Raw genomic sequence first — 12,162 nt, 5'->3', positions numbered from 1 at the left:
TAGCTTATTTCACACTGATGGGCATGAATACAAAGATTAAGGCAAGACTGCACAACACACAGGCCCCATTTCAGTCAGTTCTGCTGATATTAATAAAATGCACCATTTACCCGATCTCCACCCATATGACAGCACTTTTAATGAGCAATGACAGTCCAGGAATTGAACTACTAAAACACATCTCAACAGAAGACCATTCTATGGACTATGTTTGTGTTTTGGCTCCCACCCACAGGCCACATGTCGAGCCCCACATAAAACCAAACTGCACTGCGAGCTGCAAACAAATGGGCTGCGGGCTGCTTGCGGCCCATGGGCAGCGCGTTGAGTAGCCCTGCCTTAGACACTTGTGTACCATTGAAAGTCACTTCTAAGTAACTAACCCATTTTTGAAATGGGATTTAGACTCCAAAATAATTGAGGCACTCTTGGAAATTGTATCTGTCGCTTCTCTGTACCTCAGTTTCCTGGGGCTGGGAGAGCAGGAGTCAGAACAGGGGGATATCCAGTTTGCATAATGAATATGCAATTAAAACGTTGCCGGTCCACCAGAAGTTTGTGAATGGGTTTGCCGGTCCGTGGTATAAAAAAGGTTGGGAACCACTGAATTAAAAGAGCCATAGATTCTAAGGCCATCTGGTCTGACCTGCCGAACTCAGGCCACAAAGCTTCCCTGAATCCACTCCTGTTTACACTAGAGCAGATCTGTTCGAAGAACATCCCATCTTGATTTAAAAAACCTACCCGTGGTGGAGAATCCACTCCAGCCTGTGATAAGCTGTTTCAATGATTAATTGCTCTCACTGTGAAGAACGTATGCCTTGTGTCCAGAGCGCGCTGTCTCCTCCAGGAAAGAACAGGACACTGGATGATTTCTTTCCATCTGGTAGAAACCTCTTTGCTTGGAGCTGTCAGTCCTGATGGGGCCTATCGTGCATGAAGGGCTGAGCAGCTGAGTGGTCAGATCATGGGAATGATGTGAGCTGCCGTCTATGCCTGGCTCGGATGCTGAGCCACTCTGTGGTCTTTGAAAAGTCCCTTCTCCTTGAGCGTGTCTACTCTGTGTTGTGTCTGGGACCGGGCTTGTGGGTGCAGTGTTTCCAGACCCACACTTGAGCATCTGTACCCCTTGGCTTATTGCTGCTGGACATGTTCTCACAGCCGTGTGGTGCAGAGCGTCGGGGTTCCCCCGCCTCCTGCACCCCCGTAGTGGCACGAACAGACTCCACCAGCCAGAAGGATAGAGGGAGTTTATTGCTTCTCCAGGATACAGCACAGCATAGATGTAATCTGGTTACAGGGCAGGCCTAAGATGCCTCAGCCCCCCTTGAGATGGGGGAGACTGGGCCCCTAAATCCCAGCCCCTTTCCTAGCCTGCTTCCTCCATGATACCAGCCAGAAACTAAAAAGTCCCTTCCAGCCCTGCCCTCCAGCCAGGGGCTGGCCTCCCCTCCTTCCTTTGTTTCTCTCCCTGGGAGGTAACCGGTCGAACAGGTTACCTCCCTCTCCCATCAGCTCCTCTGCTGGGCCATGGTACAGACAGCAGCCAGTAGGGGTCACCCGCAGCCCCAGCCAAGCAACCAGCAAGGTACCCCCACTAAGTCACACCGTGCTAATGCACCCACACCGCACTGACTCAGGTCTGCGGCTTAAGCTGCTTCCACACTGTGAAATGTGGCAAGGACCCAGGTCGCAGAGGGACTGGGGCTCTGCAATGTCCTTGGACGCAGCTCCTAGGCAGACTGATTTGCACGTGGATGGAAGGGGGACCTGGGCTCAGAGCCCCGGCTCAGCGTGCAGTGTGAATGCACCCTTTGGTCTGCAGCTGTGAAACCGGGAGAGTGATCTTGACCTGTCTCTAGGCCCGGCCAAAGAGTGTGTGGGGCCCAAGGCAGCACGCTGAGCCACATGGCCACGTGGCTCCCGGCTGGAAGCTGGGCAGCCAAGGCCCTGAATGCGCGGGGCCCAGGGCAACCTCCTCGCTCGCCTTGCCCAAAGGCCGGGACTGCCTGTCTCACAGGGGCAAGGTCTGTGAGGTCATATCTGTCTGTTCCTTTCAGCAGTCCATTGCTGCGCTTTACTGGTTAATACCTCTGGTTAACTGGGAAGCTGGGGTTAGTCTATGCCATGCGTTTGTCCTGGAATCTCAGTGCTTCCTGTTTCTGTTTTATCCGCTCTAGCTGTGATCATGGAATTGCAGAGATTTGCTGGAAGGTTAACAGCAGTGGTGTGAGAGTGGGCAGCTGGGATCCAGGGCCCCGACACTGACTCCCTGTGTGCTCTTGGGCAAGTCACTTCCCATCTTTGTGCCTGGGCACGGCCAGAAGGGGTCTGGCCAGCTCGACACGAAACAATTGAGTTGACCCCGCTGCATCACTGACGGGGGTGAAAAATCCACACCCCTGTGCACCATCGTTAAGCTAATCTATTCACTGGTTCTTGGGGAGATGGGCTAACTGCAGAGAAAGGAGAACCCTGCCTGATGCCACAGCAAGTGGCAACATGGAAGCATTTTGCTTTAGTCTCTTTCACTGCCAGCATTGGGATTCATAGAGGGGCCTGGCATGGGGAGCACAGAGCAGCCTGTGTGTAGCTGCCACAATCACAGGCAAGAGTCAGCCTCAGTGTCTTCCAGGGATACCTCTGCCTCTCTGCCACGGGCTCTGCACAGCAGGGAGGATCCTGGGGGCTCAGTGAATCAGTTCCTATTTCAAAACTACCTCGAGGGCCTTGGCTGCTGATGCTGAGTGTGGTATTGCTGGCACCTTCCCTGCCGTCCACTGCAGTGCAGAGAGGAGGGCAGAATAATACTGGCAGAACCGGGAGAGATCACAGGGCAAAGGGGCGATCGTGTGCAGCCACAACCCACTGATGTTGTTCTTCGGTAGCCGACACGCGCGGCCGCAGCACCGATGTTGGGCTAGTTACTAGGGTTGTCAAGTGATTAAAAAAATTAATTGCAATTAATTGGGCGATTAATCGTGTGCACTCCACTTTGAAACACTGCAGCAGTGCTGCAGAAGCCCGGGATCAGCTGGAGTCTCCTGCTGACCCCGGCTCGGTGCAGTGCTGCCCCTTTCAGGCACCACGGGGGCACGTCAAAGGGGCAGCGTAATGCAGAGTCAGAGCTCACCTGGGCACTCCAGCTGATCCCCGGCTCCTAATGTGCTGCCCCTTTGAAGTGCAGGAGTGGTGCTTCAAAGGGGCAGCACAGTATTAATGCCTGCTATTAATACGTTAAAAAAAATTAATGTGTGAATCCTTCCCTGTGTTAATCGCAGGCATTAATGCACATCAATTGACAGCCCTAGTTAAAACTGCTCTGGTTTGCCACAGAATTCACGGCAACTCGGCCTTCAGTCTCCATAGGCAAGTTATTTCCTCCAAGGCCAGTCTTCAGCCATTCATGAGAACACAGGCTGCCTCCCCTCCTCAGCTCTCCTCTCTTCACCCCCAAATCATGTTCTGCAGCATGCAAATCTGTAACTCTCTCCATGGCCCCTAGATGGGGCAATTTAGCATAAAAAGCCTCCGGAAAAGGCAATCCTTGACAAAGGGCTTCCTCGGTGCTCAGACGGCTGCAATCCCCGGGCTCTGCAATCTGCTAGAAGCATGAGACATGCAGAGCGGCCAGTCCCTCCCTGGCTGCCCGCCTGGGCCTCTCTCCTGATGGGGAAACGATGGATGGATGTGAATTCTGGTGACTGGCGTGTTTCCCTGCATGCACCTTCCATCCCCAGGGAGCCCCCTCCCCCCCCCCCCGGCAGCTGCTGGTCTCCGCACCACCTCCATCCAGTCACTGTCCCCCTGCACCTGGCCGCGCGGGTGAAGTGTCCACCCCCAGGCCTGAGAGAAGAGGTGAATGGTGGGAAGTAGGTTGAGACTAGGCAGATGCATGGGGCAGAGCCGAGAGAAAGTGGAGAGGAACACGGTTGGCTGCCCCACTGCCCAGTATGCCCCATGGCTCCTCCCTCTGCTTAGGGTGCGCCCAGTCCATAATGTGCATTTATCTGCAGGTGCCATTGTTTGCATGGCTATTGTCCAGGATGGGTAGGAATGGTGTCCCTGGCCTCTGTTTGTCTGGGGGGCTGTGTCTAGACTGGCCAGTTTTTCCGGAAAATCAGCTGCTTTTCCAGAAAAACTTGCCAGCTGTCTACACTGGCTGCTTGAATTTCCACAAAAGCACTGACTTCTTACTGTAAGAAATCAGTGCTTTTTGCGGAAAATACGATGCTGCTCCCGTTCAGGCAAAAGTCCCTTTTGCGCAAAACTTTTGCACAAAATGGCCAGTGTAGACAGCTCAGATTTGTTTTCTGCAAAAAAGCTCCGATCGCGAAAATGGCGACACCTAAGTTTTGATGGCATTTGTACCCAGCATGAAAATCTCACCAGGAAGTCTGATAAGCTGAGCTCTCTCCCCCCAGCCATCTGAGCAGCACTGTGCAGGTGGGGGGCTTATTTGTACTGACTCCCCCCCCAGGCCTTCTGAAGGTCTCCTGTCTTCAGGTCTCCCCCAATAAACTTGCTAGCAACAGCTGGATCCCACACTCAGCCTCCAAACACGTGCAAGTGAGCAGGGCATGGCAGGCTGTCACGTTATTGGATTGTGAGGGGAGCAGCCGGGTCACTGCTGCACCCATGGGGGGGTGTTCGCCCCAAAAGTGGTACAAAGGGAGCCATGTGAGGGGTCAAACAAAAGCTACTTTCTTCTGATTCTGTGTCTGCTCTTCATATATCTGTATAATGTCTGTGTGTGGAGTTAGGAATCTGTACTCTGTATGGAGACTGGAAGTCTCTCTGAATGTGGTTGAGCATTGGACAGAGCCCAGCCTATGGACATGCTAATTATCGAGGCCATGTGGGACAATAGCACTCAGTGGGCCAAGGACACACCTCGGGAATGGTGACTGACACCTAAGGGCTACCAGCAGGGAACACAGGGATAGGCTGCTCGCCACGTGACCTGCTGCAGCCAAGGAGAGACCAGGAAGGAAGGATAAATATGCCATGTGGTCGACTCCATCTTGGTCTTCAGATCTGCTTCTGACCCCAGATGCAGCCTCGCAGGGAATCACAAGCCAGGAAGAACTGTGGACCCATCCTGATCCTAGGATGTGCAACAAGGACTTTTAAGCCAGCAGCTATAACATCTCTGCTAGAGCCTGCATTGAGACTGGGAGATTCGATGGATGTAATGTCTGATTCTTTAGCAACCTCACTCTCATGCTTTTCTTTCTCGTAGCAATAAACCTTTAGATGTTAAATGCTAAAGGATTGGCTCAACGTGATTTGTGGGTAAGGTCCAGAGGGTAAATTGACCAGGGGTCTGTGGCTGGTTTCTTAGGACCGGACAGAACTTGTTCGGGGTAGGTGAGATTGGGCTCTAAGACTCTTCACCTGTATATGAGGCCCAGGGCCAACTGGGGCACGAATGTTGCTGGGGTGTCGGAGGGGTTTTGCTCATGAGGCTTCAGGCAGGCAGCTGAAGCGCTCTGTGGGACTTCAGGCCTATTTGGGAAGGCTTCCAGTCTGGGGGCTGTAAGGACCCCGAATTTGAGCAATTCGCCCTGAGCGGACGCCCTCAGCAGTGCCCAGTCCCGGCCCGGTCCGTCACACAGGTCTAGCCGTGTATCTATGACAGGCACACAGCCAACGCCCTACGAACGCTGAACATGGTGCTATACGGCTCACAACACTGGCCTGTACAGTCAGTCTGCTCGTCACCTCTCGGGGCCTAGGAGCTGCTGCTTGGAGTTGGGTGGTTTGTTTATTGTCATGCCAGTGTTCGCTTGTCTTTGATACTGGCAGGTCTTGACTCTAGAAGGGCCTTGCAGCTCTGGACATGGCTCTTTGACTTCCGCATATATTGTCCCTCAGCTGCATCTTCACCCTCTGGAGCTTCATCTTAGAATCTGTGGGATGCAGCATCTCTTATGAGCACCAAGCCTCTGGTGGATCCTCAGTGGAATGGAGGGATAGACCCCAGACTCGTAATTGTGCATTGCTAGGGGAATAGCGTAAGTGGGCAGGGCAGGAGTTACTAGCCCTTTCAAGACAGCTGTCCTTCAGCCCCATCTCTGCTGTTGCTTGCTCTGATTCCAGTTTTCCAGCCAGAACTGTAATAGTCTTTCCTCTCTGAGGGCTGTAGAGAGACCAGTGAGCCATGAGGCTGGGAATCTGCCGTCTCCTGAATTCCAAACCCCTTTGCTCCACAGGCCTTAATAACCCCATACTTCAGTGTTAAATTGCATCTTGCTACAGTGCCATGATGCCTCATGGGAAGTATATTTTGGATGCTTCCTCTTCCAAACTCCTAGGCCAAACTGCAGTCTCCCTTCTGATCAAGTGGTGTAAGGCAGCGTGAGAGTCACATGACCGCCAAGCATCATGGGACATATAGTCCAGCCAGGGATCCTGGCCCATAGACAGGAATCTGAGGAATTGACTCAAGGCGTTTAGGCATTTCACAAGCAAATATTTTCAGATTGTTTTTTGTTTCACAAAATTTCAACTTTTCATCTCAATTCCACGACAAATACAAACGTCAGAATACTGGCATTTCCCACGCAACAGGAATATCAATTTTTGTTCAGGCTTGAGTGGCACGAATGCTATTGCCCCTTAAAGACGATACTGGCTGAAGGGAGAAGGAGGAAAATACATGCACTGACCACAGTCGGGAAACTGAATGCACACAAGGTCGAGGTTATCAGAAACCCTCTCAGGGAGCCACGGTACCTACGGGAGAAGCATTCCATCCCTTTCAATGCTCTGGTTCCTGGACCCCTCTCTTGTTTGCTGATCTAATTGGTTTGACTGCAAATTGTCCAGGGTGTCAGGGAGATGGATTCACTCCCACCAGCCATACACACCCTGCTGAAGCCCAGCTGGAAAGCTCAACTCCATCCCCGTAGCATCCTCCCTTGCATCCCTGTGGCCTGGCTTGCTGGGAATAAGTGCTGCTCCCATCACTACCTGGTAATTGCAGACTCCCACCCATTGAATCTCACTCTAGGGCCTTGCGAATGACTAAATCGCAATGAATGTCTTCGATGGAGGTTATCAATCCCCTCCTGAAGACTCACATGCTAATGTCTTACTGTCTTGTCTCACAGCAGCAGACCCAGCGGGACTGGATCACCTATTATAGATCGTTGGCTACTACTGCCCGGGCGTTTGGGGGATGGCTCTGGCTATGCTGGGTTTGGGTTGGTCTTGAGCTCCCCAACGAAGCTGGAAGAGCAGCCGAGCCCTGTGCCCCCCATCCCTTCCTGGGGGGAATAAAAAAGACTGGACTGGGATAAACACTAACCTTATGTTAACACTGCAGACCTTACACCAGAAGCAACTCCACCTATGTCAACCTCACTACATCCACTTACACCGGAAATAAATTTACCCAATTGGACCCTGTGGTGTGTTGAGGACAGTGCTGTGATTGTGGGCGGAAGGGGTTCCTAGTTCTGCTTGCAAGCAGAGTCAGAATGAGAAGAGCCAGCGTAAGCTGATACAGTGGGGTAAGCTGTTGTAACCAACAGACCTAGTGTGGCTCACTGGCCCATGTAGTGGCACTTTGACCCCTTGCAGCGAGAGATACGATCAAGGGAGCTGTACAGCCTGAGCTGAGAGCCAGCTGGCTTCTAGCTCAAGCAGTAGAGGGTCCTCTGCTAAGGTTACAGTCTGCCTGGCGGTGGTTACCCTGTGCCCCTCTGTCTCTGCCTTAGGAAGTGGCCTGTTTTCTCTCACACACATTTTGGGGTTCTTGTGTGGTTTTGTTCTGAATTCTGACACATAAAGTTGTGTTGGGTTGCAGCTTTTGAGCATGAGCTTTTGTACTTAATTTCTCCACGGCTGTGTCTACACTGGCAAGTTATTCCGGAAAATCAGCCGCTTTTCCGGAAAAACTTGCCAGCTGTCTACACTGGCCGCTTGAATTTCCGGAAAAGCACTGACGATCTCCTGTAAAATCATCAGTGCTTTTCCGGAAAAACTATGCTGCTCCCGTTCGGGCAAAAGTCTTTTTCCAGAAAACTGTTCCGGAAAAGGGCCAGTGTAGACAGCACAGTAGTGTTTTCCGCAAAAAAGCCCCGATCGCGAAAATGACATCGGGGGTTTTTTGTAGAAAAGCGCGTCTAGATTGGCCACGGACGCTTTTCCGCAAAAAGTGCTTTTCCAGAAAAGCATCCTGCCAATCTAGACACGCTTTTCCGAAAATGCTTTTAACGGAAAACTTTTCCGTTAAAAGCATTTCCGGAAAATCATGCCAGTGTAGATGTAGCCCATGTGTATAGCCAGTGGCGCTGCCAGACCCCTTTGTCTCCCTCCCCACCCCTGATCAGTGGGCCACGAACATAATAGTTCTGCTCTGCCCTGACTCACCCTGAGATGCGAATCCATGCCGATACAGTCTTGTCTTTTCTTGTAAAGTGTCTGTGAAATCCTAGAACTGGAAGGGACCTTGAGACGTCATCAAGTCCAGTCCCCTGCCCCCATGGCTAGACTTAGCATCATCTAGACCAGGGGTGGGGAACCTTTTCTGGGCTGGGAGCCGCTGACACAGGAAATCAGTTGGGGCCACACACCACACAAGTGAGAAGCAAAACCTAAAAACCCCCTTCACTAAGTGAGAAGGAGAATGACCCTCCCCTCATTCCCCTCCTACACTAGAGCCTACCTGGGGTGGGGCAGGCTAGTAGATGCTGTGGGCTCCAGCCCCATGATGGGCAGCGGGGGCTGGAGCACCAGCACAGACGCCCAATGCTGGGGGGCCCTGAGTCTCAAGATCCAAGCCAGGGGCCTGAGGTTCCCCACCCCGGATCTAGACCGTCCCTGACAGGTGTTTGTCTAAGTGCTCTTACAAATCTGCTGTGATGGATATTGCACCACTTCCCTGGGCAATTTATTCCAGTGCTCAGGAAAATTTCCTAATATCCAACCTAAACCTCCCTCGCTGCAATTTAAGCCCATTGGCTTAGACCAGGGCTGGGGCCAGGGGCCACGTTTTGTGGGTGCACATCTTTTGCAGTGTGAACAGCAGGTGCACTCCTGGATAACTACACTGCTACCGCCTGACTCATGTTCTGTTCACTGCGGGAGAAGTGCCAGAGTTCGGGCTGTGTCTAAACACAGCCACAGGGACTGCGAAACACAGCAGGCTGCCTCCCATAGAAAACAGTAACGTGCTATGTGTAAATAATTGAGTGATAATGAATAAATCATTACAATGGCCATTTAAAATCTCTTCTCCGAGGTGCTGTGACATGTGGAAATGTGCTCAGAACATTTTAAAACACTTATTAAAAACTTGCTGCCCAGTGCTTGGCAAAGGTTTACCCAGTGCTGCAAACATTCTCCTTCCAGCCACTTACCCTAGTCTCATGGCAGCAATAGCCAAGCACCTATAATTAGTAGGATCTGAGCTTACAGTGATTCTGTACGTTATTAATAGAAGTAGAGGAGTTATTTCACCTGACACAAAGAGCAGGTACTTTCAATCCACCGGGCCTTTCTGTTAGGGGAAGAAAGCAATAACCAAGAAAGAGCCAGAGTCTCCCCGGCCGTTTGTCTCCTCTGACAGCCAGCACTGAACTGAATATGAAACTGGCTGCCTGGTTCTGAAGACAGAAGACTCCTTTGAGATTTAAAGCTGCAGTGCACAGAACACAAAGGCATAGCGGTATCCTAGGGAAGGTACAGGACAGTCAGGGAAAATGCATTTTATGGAATCATTTACTTGTCATTAGAAATGACTTGGGAGGAAGCAGCATCTAGAGAACTGAGCACTGGACTGTGACTCAGGAGACTGGAGTTTTACTGAGAGGTTTGCCACAGCCCTGCTGGGTGATCTTGGGCAAGCCATTTCACTGCCCTCTGCCTCAGTTTCCCCTTCTATTAAAATAGAGATGATGATACTTATCCTCTTTCATAAAGTGCTTTGAGATCTCTGTGAAAATGCTATGATTACTACAAAACAATGAGAAACAGAGCCTCCAGTGAACACATTGCCATAGGTCTGGCAGAGTATAATATGTATTCCAGAGATGCAACAGCATTGTAACTGACCAGCCTCTGAACATTGGGCCCAAGTCACTGACTGGCACAGGCTACTCTGTGCTCCTCCAGTGTGGTGGCCCCGCTGTGGATTTCAATTAATTAGTTATTCTTATTCTTCATTTGCTTTACAGGAACTCCTATGAACTGTCGTTGGGGAGCCTGCAGTGCTAGGTGCTGTACGAACACATACAAGAGATATGGTTCCTGCTTAGAGGAACACAAGAACAAGAGATGCACAGACAAATTTGTCCGGTATCTGCCCTACACCAGCAGCATCTCTGCTTGTGCCAGGATAACACTAATAATCAGCTATTACATAGTAATTTACAGCCCTAGATCAGGAAAGGCAAGAAAGACAGTATCAGTACCCCTATCTTACAGAGGGGGAAGCTGAGGCACAGTGAGGGGAAGTGACATGCCCAAGGATATAGAACAAACCAGTAGCAAAGCTGGGAAAAGGGGCTAGTTCACCTAGTCTAGTGGCCACACTGAGATGAGGTCTACACCACAGAGTGTCCACACCTCAAGCGCATTTTTGTGCAAATCAAACGAAGCAGCAAAAGTAAAAGGAAAGAACAGAGGGGTTTTTCTGGTGTATGTATTTCTCCTTCTACAAGGAATAACTCCTTTTTGTGCAAGAACTCTTGTACAAAAAGGTGTGTGTGGACAGGGAACAGAGGCATTTGTGCATAAAGAGGCATTTGAAAAAAGCACAGGTGCTCTAGTGGCCTTTCTGTAAATAGCAATCATAGTTTCCTTTCGAGAGAGCGTCCATGAAGTCTCTTTCGCAAAAGCTCATTGCTTTTTTGATGCGCTTTTGCAGTGTGGATGTGCTCTGGGGCCAGAGGCCTGCAGTGTAGACATAGCTTGAGAGGTCAGCTTCAGTACAGATGGTTCAGCTCATGGCTGGCCAGAGAACGGCACTTTTTTTTTCCCCACTAGACATGTCTAAATGTTTTCTGTTTCCTCAAACTTTCAAAAAAGTTCATTTTTTGATGAAAACTGAAAACCTAAAAATATCATTTGTGAAAGAACAACTAATTTGGGGATAGATCTGTGAGTTTTAAACGCCAAAGACAGTGACTAGTGTAAAAACAAACCCAAACCTAGAAAATTCCAACTGAAAAAGATAATTTTTGTCAAAAAGGCAATTTTCAATGGAAACAAAAGATTTTAACCCAAAGCTCCCCCAAAAACCAAAAGTCAGCCAGCTCTGTCTAGCAACCTCTAGGGTGGGCCAGGACCGCCCCTGTGGCCCTCACTCGTGTGCATTCAATGCAACAATAGCTAGTCCACTACAAATTACCATATGACAGATACTGTCATGCTGGGTCCTTGTATTCCCCCTTCTGCATGTCCCTCTCAACCTCTTAGGGTATGTCTACACTGCCAAACTCCCTTACAGAGCCTGTACCCTGAACACCCTCCCTCCTGCACCCCAACTCCCTGCCCCGGCTCAGCTCAGAGCCCCCTCACACTCCAAATCCCTTAGCCTAAGACTAAAGCCTGTGCCCCAAACTTCTGCCCCTGCCTGGTGAAAGGGAGGGAGAATGAGGGAGGGAGAACCGAGGGAGCAGGGTCAGGGCCTCAAAGAAGGGGCGAGAAGGAAGCCGGGGAAGGGTATTTGGGTTTGAGGTAGATCTTACACTGCACTTACATTGAAAAGTGATCTTGTGGTTAAAAAGGTTGGAGACCACTGTGATAGCGCATAGGCAGGTTTCACCTCCAAGCTCAGTGGTAGCAATGTTTGGGGGACAGCGGTGCAGGATGGGGGAATCTGCACATTGCCTGAACCTGCTCTGCTCTGGGCCAATGGACAGGACCCCACTACATAAAGGAAGTCTTGGCCAAACCATCAGTCCTTTGCCCTCTGATGGCCTGGCTACATTGGCACGATCATGCCTTCCTCTCTTAGCTAAGAAACAAGCTCAAGCCCAAAGTATCTGTGGTATAAAGAGGAACAAATTCCAAAGACTTGTCCCCCCTCCCCATGGGAGGTCACCCAGGAGAGATTCAAATGCCATCTAGATGATTAGAAGAGTGCTCACAGCCAGAAGTAGCTGGCAACATGTGTTTCTACTGATGGTGCACATCTGCACATTCGTCAGT

The sequence above is a fragment of the Pelodiscus sinensis genome, chromosome 29 (genome assembly GCF_052426305.1).
Source record: "Pelodiscus sinensis isolate ZL-2025 chromosome 29, ASM5242630v1, whole genome shotgun sequence".
Taxonomy (NCBI): domain Eukaryota; kingdom Metazoa; phylum Chordata; order Testudines; family Trionychidae; genus Pelodiscus; species Pelodiscus sinensis.
This window is presented reverse-complemented; position numbering follows the sequence as displayed.